At 33.3% G+C, this 7,648-nt stretch overlaps 2 long non-coding RNA genes across 2 annotated transcripts; one reads left to right on the top strand and one right to left on the bottom strand.

Moving 5' to 3' along the window:
* Nucleotides 1-3,516: 3,516 nt before the first annotated feature.
* Nucleotides 3,517-4,262, top strand: LOC129748561 (uncharacterized). The gene is made up of 3 exons (XR_008737770.1): nucleotides 3,517-3,683; nucleotides 3,853-4,058; nucleotides 4,131-4,262. It is a non-coding gene; the product is annotated as an uncharacterized LOC129748561 (long non-coding RNA).
* A 1,489-nt stretch (nucleotides 4,263-5,751) lies between these two features.
* LOC129748560 (uncharacterized) lies at nucleotides 5,752-6,365 on the bottom strand. Its single transcript, XR_008737769.1, has 2 exons — nucleotides 6,055-6,365; nucleotides 5,752-5,983 (listed from the first exon to the last, which is right to left on the bottom strand). It is a non-coding gene; the product is annotated as an uncharacterized LOC129748560 (long non-coding RNA).
* Between the last annotated feature and the right edge of the window lie 1,283 nt (nucleotides 6,366-7,648).

Consider the following 7,648-nt stretch of genomic DNA (forward strand, 5'->3'; position numbering starts at 1 on the left):
CACTTAAAAATATTAGTTTTTCAAGAAATAACTGTGATTTCGCCGCATGAATAAAAAAAAACTTAAAACATATATTTTTTTTACTATATGATTATTCAGTTTTGACTACTTTCACATTAAACTATTAAATCCTAACTTGAAATAATACGTCCTAAAATTAAAAGCTAAACTTGTATAATGAAACCTCAAGTAACAAAATATGGAATTCACATTCATCGATGGTTAAAATCTTTTTATTTGTAAGAGCCTGTTAGACAAGCGTTATTTGGTTTGAGTCTCAAATAAGTACTTTTAGGAAAGCCTTCAATTTCTTTAACAAAATAAAATAAACTTTATCTTCTAAACTCTTTATCTAATTTTCAAAAATAAAAGTAAGAGATTGAAATTTTTCGGTTCAAATCTGGTTCTTGCAAACTTGATCTAAATTTTTTAATTCAATGATTTTAGTTTGAAAATTGGTTTTTGAAAAAACTTCAATGTAAATAAAGATTAAAATACACCGGAAACATAAAGAATTTGTTCAGATGTTTTAGATGAAGATCATTTATCATCATTTTTCAATAACAAAACTTGTAAACTAAAAAAATAAACTGAAATTCTACATAATATTTGTGATTTTAAACCAAATTGTGTGTACAAACTAACTTTGATTTGTAACTAACTATCCATTTAATGGTTACAATAAAAATTTCTATTTTTGGGCCAGTTTGGGGCCGTTCACTAATTACGTAAGCACATAGGGGGGTGGGGGGGTTTCACATTTGCTTACGATCTCTTACAAGGGGGGTAGAGGGGGTTTCCAAAAATCTTACGTAAGAAATGTTACATTGATAATTCGTCTCAGCCATACGAAACCATCTTACTCAGGTTCAATGTTTTTCTTCTATTTATGGTATGGTTATGATATTATGTTATTTATCTTTAATGTTTTTGAAATAATAAAAAAATTGGTGGTTCTTCAAAATAAAAGTGAATCAATTCAAACCAACATGCCATTATTAAAAGATCTTCGCTTTTCATCATAACAATGTTTTTAATTGAGAAATTTATAGAAACAAAAAGAAAAGTGGCGCAATGTGACACGAATCCATGATATTTTGAAAATGACTTCATCAAGAAAAAATCTTAGAAAATCATTATGAGGCGCTTTAGATAATGAATTTCTATACAGTAATTTCAGTGATAGAAACTAACAACTCTAAATTTTACAAACGACTTACCAGAAAAAAAATCCTAAAACTTTTTTGCTTACCGCTGAAATGAGTCTAAGCTTTTTGGTTAATTAACGAAGTAACTGTCGTCAATAATTTTGCACCATTTTTAGTATTATAGAATGATTTCTTTTTGGATTTATATGATTTTGAGGTCAAAAACATAGCAGTTTTTTATGGTATTTTGTGCTAACCTGATCTTTCTCTCTTTTTTAATCGGAATTTAGATTTTATATTGTAGACTGTGAAAATTTATTGAAGATTTATGCTACCCCGAAAATGGTATGTCTTAAATAATGTTTCTAAAATCGTTTATGTCATTTCATCTGTGGTTTTGTATAAATTGTGCTTTTCAAATGCAATCATTAAGTTTAGGGATGAAAATCCCAGAAAAACAGTTATTAAGTTTACTTTAAAAGGGATTTGCTTTTAAGCATGGATGTCACATTTTTAATATTTTAAAGCTCTTTTTGAAAAAAAAACCTATCAATTTCAATTTCAATCAATTTGAAAAAAAAACCTATCAAAACGTAAGATCTTACTAGGGGGGAGGGGGGGTTTTGAAAAATCTTACTTTGTCTTACCAGGGGGGGAGGGAGGGTATAAGATTTGAAAAATCGAGCTTACGTAATTAGTGAACAGCCCCTTTGGATTGATTGATTGATTTATTTAATTTGGGACAATTTACCAACTTTTTGGCATTCGTGTCCGAGAAATTCTTAACCAACCTAATTTCTTTTAAATTTTGTTATACAATTCAACCTCCTTAAGAAATCGTAAGACTTTTGCTGCCAGTTTGGATGAAAACATAAATAAATTTTGTAAAAAATTATTGTTCGTAAATGTCTAAAATAAGGATAAGATATCAACATTGTTTGCGTTTGCAACATTTGTCTGGTTGCATGTTAGTTTGTGTTTCTTTTCTCTTTGTTAAATACTAAATGTTCTTTTAATAATGCTTTGTATAAATGCAAAAAAATTTAATACATTTGTTTGAACGATAGCTCTAAAAAAGTTCGTGAAAATTGTGTTTTTTTTACCCGTTAGACCCTACCCCCCTTAAATAAGTGCTAGTGAATCTCGTTTTTAAGCTTTTTTTCATCAGATTTAAGCTTCTTTTGCCTTGAAGCATGAGAGATGAAAGGTCAAATCTGAAGCTTAAATCTGAGTAAAAAAGCTTAAATGTGAGAGATGTGCTCCACACGGATTGTATAACGTTGCCGGGGCCTGGCAATGATGTATGATTTGTCTACACTGCACGGAAAATAATAAAAAGGTAAAATTTACCGAGTTAGCAAAGGTGAACGCTCGTGAAAGCCAAAAAGGTAACTTCTACCTCTTCGAGGTGAAACTCACCTCACAGTGAGGTAAAATTTACCTGAATCGAGGTTTAAAAAAAGGTACAATTCACCGAGAAAAAAGGTGAATCCAAAAAAGGTAAATCTTACCTCGTAGCGACCCTGAATTGAGCTCGATAAAAAAGTATAATTCACCTAGAAAAAAAGGTAAATCCAAATAAGGTAAAACTTACCTCGTAGCGAGGTGTAATTGACCTGGATTGAGCCAAACAAAACGGTACAATTCTTCTAAAAAAATGTAACTATTCGCCGACTAACCCGTTCATTGAGGTTAAGCTGTTTTGTCATTCTAGGAACAAGTTTTGCTTTGTGCCTAATATGAGAAAATCGGAATAGAATGGTAAGTGTTCTTAAATATCATTTAGTTGTGCTGGTTCTCGTCATAATACTATTGATTTTGTTTCAGATCGGCCCATAGAGCTTTGAGGTGTATTCCACGTCATCCTCCAGCCGGAAAAGCCGAACCTGACCGGATTAGTCGAACGGAGGAGACCATGAATGTACGCAACGCAGGTGGATTCAGCAGCCATAGCGGCTCAGAAGAACGCGAAGCCGAATTACCAGTCCCTATTTATCTCCAATAAATATCATTTTTGAAAGAATTTTGTATTTTTTTTAATTCTTAATGAAGAAAACAATCAAACCAACCAGCATTTACCTTTTAAATCAGTAAATGGGAAAACGGTATTATTTACTATTTTTCTAGGTGAATGCGAAAAAGGTAAAACTTACCTTTTTGCTAGGTAAATTGCAAAAAGGTAAAATTTACCTTTTTGCTAGGTGAATGAAAAAAAGGTAAAATTTACCTCGAAAGAGGGGTGGAAAAAATTCACCTCGCAAAAAGGTAAATTTTACCTTTTTTTTATTTTCCGTGTGTAAATTTTTGCCTCGATTTCCAGCAAAAAAAATTGCTGGAAACGTTCAGCAATCCAAATTTTTGCTGGAAACCAGCAATCGGTTTTCGAATTGCTGGATTTTTCAGCATTCGGTTATGTGCTCGTTTTTGCTGAAAAATCAGCAATCGGTTTTCAAATTGCTGGATTTTCCAGCAATTGATCTAGTTTGCTGGAAAATCAGCAATGGAGTTTGTTTTTGTTTCGTACGCTGAAGTAAGGTGAGATTCTATTTTACGAAATTAGGTTAAATTAATATAATTATTTTATTTTCCTCTACACACAAAACTTTCGAGGCTCCACTTAGCAAAAATACTGTGTTACTTTCGATTAGCAAAAAGAGTTGTTTTACTAACGCGATAGCAAAATAATTATTTTGCTTGGTTCTAGTAAAAAATCAGCCTACCTAGCCGCTTCGTTTAGACAGCAGCCGCCGGCTTCGAGAAAAAAATAGTTCGACGCGAATCAGTGCTTTTGAACAAATTAGATGCTGGTGGAACCTGCAAAGACTGGGCTGACAACGACGGAATGGAAGCCAGGTCGACATCGCGCATGTGATGGACAATTGGATGAAGATTGACACCGGGAGCAAACAGGTAAGAACCGATTTCGCCAATGGAAAGTCCGGATTTGAATTTAAAAAATTCATTGGTTTTTTTTCTCTACAGGTTGCTGCTGCCATCAGGATGACCGACTTAAGAAGTAAGCCGATCTGGCCTCATCTGTTTTCTGCTCGGCGGATGGTCCAGCTACTGCGGTCAAGTGCTGTTTTGTTTCTCAAGTGCAGAAAGTGTAGTGAAATTTGAAAAATAATTTGTCAAATAAAAAGTGAAAATAACATTTGGTTTTCTATTTTATAAACAGATATTTCTCCCGAATTTCCAACGAAAAACTAAAAAATGTTGAATTTTAAATCCAATAAGATCTTTTCTACCGGTTTTTGCTAAAAAAAGTGAGCAAAAATTGCGGCGGCTAATTTTTTCTCTCGTTTGCTAAAATTTCAGCTCGAAAAATTTGCTAAAATGATTGCTAAGTTTCTAGCTGGTCAAATTTGAGCAAAATTTTGCTAATTTCCGGCCTCGAAAATTTTGTGTGTATATTCTAGCAACCAGGCATCAAGTCAAGGGTACACTCAGGCAAATTCTTATTATAATTTTTATAAGATGCATCTTATGAACCGCTTTTTAGAGTGTAAAATAATTTTTCATAAGAGTTTTATGAAATTCTTTCAATTTTCATACGAAGTACTTATGAAAAATAGAAGAAACGGCATTGTGTGAAAGTAATGAACACATTCGTTCATTTCAACAGTTTTTTCATCATCTAACAGAACGAAGCAATCGCCAGTTCATAGTTACTAGTTTTACTTCAAAGATAAATTATATTGTCATTTCCGGAATGGTAAGTCCCATTTGTTGTTTCTGATGTGAGCGACATATTAGTAATTTGAAATACATTTTTGTTTACTTTTCAGCTATCTGATCTAACAAAGTCGAAGATTGGGATGCGGCAAAAAAAACTTTGATGGAAGCGTCTGTTGATGCACTGCTGATGATGACCATAAATGATTTGATTTCAAACAAAATTGGCAAACAATAAAGAGAATGTTTTCAGCATGAAATATCTTAGATTATTCTTATTAGAAAGTGATTTACTGTTTCCATAAGAACCTCTTATGAAAAGCAACAACCTCTCATTGCAATAGGCGTTCATCTTCAGAATTCATTCGCGTCATAAGACAATCTTATGAATTTCAATGATTTTTCTTATGGCGCCACTTCATAAGAGAATCTTATGGCATACATAATAGTATTTTTCTGAGTGTAAGTTTTCATTGTACAGGTAGATATTCCATAGAAGATACTTATCAAAACTATTTTTACAGGTGGCGGATGATCAACATTTTGGCACAAAGCGGCCACCCCAGAGCCGGTGTTAGAAAGTTGTTGCTGGATTGAAATTGCTGGAAATTTTGCTGGAAAGTCAGCGGGACAAAAACCAGCAAAATTTTGCTGGTTTCCAGCAAAAAAAAAATTGCTGTGTACACACAAAACTTTCGAGGCCGGAATTTAGCAAAATTTTGCTCAAATTTGACCAGCTAGAAGCAATCAATTTAGCAATATTTTTTAACTAAAATTTGAGCAAACGGGAAAAAAAGTTAGCCGCCGCATTTTTTACTAAAATTGCTAGCAAAAATCGGAGGAAAAGATAGCTCCGGATTTTAAATTTCAAAATTTATTGTTTTTTTTTTATTGAGGGAATGTTTGATTTAGCATTAGAATACACAAATAACTTCATTTTGATTTTATTTTACAAATTTTTTCGAAACTTAATTTGCACTTTTATTTAATAATTTACAATCCTGGGAACACACCTTTCGGCGAGTGAAACGCCAAGCGACCGATCCTAATTCACGAACGCACCGGGTTTGTTCCGGTAGCAGCGGGTTCAAAATTCCAATTTCAACTTTTCATTTCCGGACTGTTGCAAAAAACCCGTCGTGTTTGCCGGCGTTTGTCATCTGGAAGAAAAAAAAAACAATTTTTTCGATTAAAAATCGGAAAATCTGTAGACTTTAAAATCGGATCTTACCTGTAAGCATCCGGTGTCTATTTAGCTACCATTTCGTCGTGGAGTTGGTCACCACAAGCACCACCAGCAACGAACATCCGGGACCGCACTTAATCGCGTCAACTTTTTATTTTTCTCCCAACTGGCGCGGCGGCTGCTGTCTGTGAACAAAGCGGCTAAAAAAAACTTTGTTTTACTAAAATCAAGTAATATGGTCTTTTTTATTGCTAATATCAAGTAAATTTAGCTTTTTGCTAACTCGAAAGTAAAAAAATATTTTTGCTAATGGAAAGTAACACTGAATTTTTGCTAAGTGGAGCCCCGAAAATTTTGTGTGTACACACAAAAATTTCGAGGCCGGATTTTAGCAAAATTTTGCTCAAATTTGACCAGCTAGAAATTTAGCAACCAATTTAGCAATTATTTTTTACTAAATTTTTAGCAAACGAGAGAAAAAGTTAGCCGCCGGAATGTTTTACTAAAATTCTAGCAAAACCGACGGAAAAGACCGAGCAGAATTTCAACCAACAAAATTTTTAATTTTTCTCTGGAAACACAAGGAAGGTATCAGATTTCAAATTAAACACACAAATTTTAAACTTTCATTTTTATTTTTTCTGAATTTTAGCATAATTGAAAACACTACACTCAGAAAAATACTATTATGTATGCCATAAGATTCTCTTATGAAGTGGCGCCATAAGAAAAATCATTGAAATTCATAAGATTGTCTTATGACGCGAATGAATTCTGAAGATGAACGCCTATTGCAATGAGAGGTTGTTGCTTTTCATAAGAGGTTCTTATGGAAACAGTAAATCACTTTCTAATAAGAATAATTTTAGATATTTCATTGAAAACATTCTCTTTATTGTTTGCCAAATTTGTTTGAAATCAAATCATTTATGGTCACCATCAGCAGTGCATCAACAGACGCTTCCATCAAAGTTTTTTTTGCCGCATCCCAATCTTCGACCTTGTTAGATCAGATAGCTGAAAAGTAAACAAAAATGTATTTCAAATTACTAATATGTCGCTCACATCAGAAACAACAAATCGGACTTACCATTCCGGAAATGACAATATCATTTATCTTTGAAGTAAAACTATGAACTGGCGATTGCTTCGTTTTGTTAGATGATGAAAAAACTGTTGAAATGAACGAATGTGTTCATTACTTTCACACAATGCCGTTTCTTCTATTTTTCATAAGAACATCGTATGAAAATTGAAAGAATTTCATAAGACTCTTATGAAAAATTATTTTACACTCTTAAAAGCGGCTCATAAGATGCATCTTATAAAAATTATAATAAGAATTTGCCTGAGTGTATTTGTCACTGTAAGTTTTAACTGCCAATTTCCGATGGTTCCATCTACGGCCAACAGGAACCACCGAGGTTTCATTTTGCCAGGACTTGGAAACCTCCCCGTACATTCGCTGGCGTTGATGATGTACCTTCACTGGCAGCAGCAACCTGGTCGAAAAAAAACACAGAAAATTCAACACATTACAACCAGAAAATCTGTCTGCTTTCAGATTGATTCTTACCTGTATACTTCCGGTGTCGATTCGGTCACTATTTCGTTGTCTACTTGGTCACCAAAGTTACTG

Source organism: Uranotaenia lowii, chromosome 2 (genome assembly GCF_029784155.1).
Source record: "Uranotaenia lowii strain MFRU-FL chromosome 2, ASM2978415v1, whole genome shotgun sequence".
In the NCBI taxonomy this organism is placed as follows: domain Eukaryota; kingdom Metazoa; phylum Arthropoda; class Insecta; order Diptera; family Culicidae; genus Uranotaenia; species Uranotaenia lowii.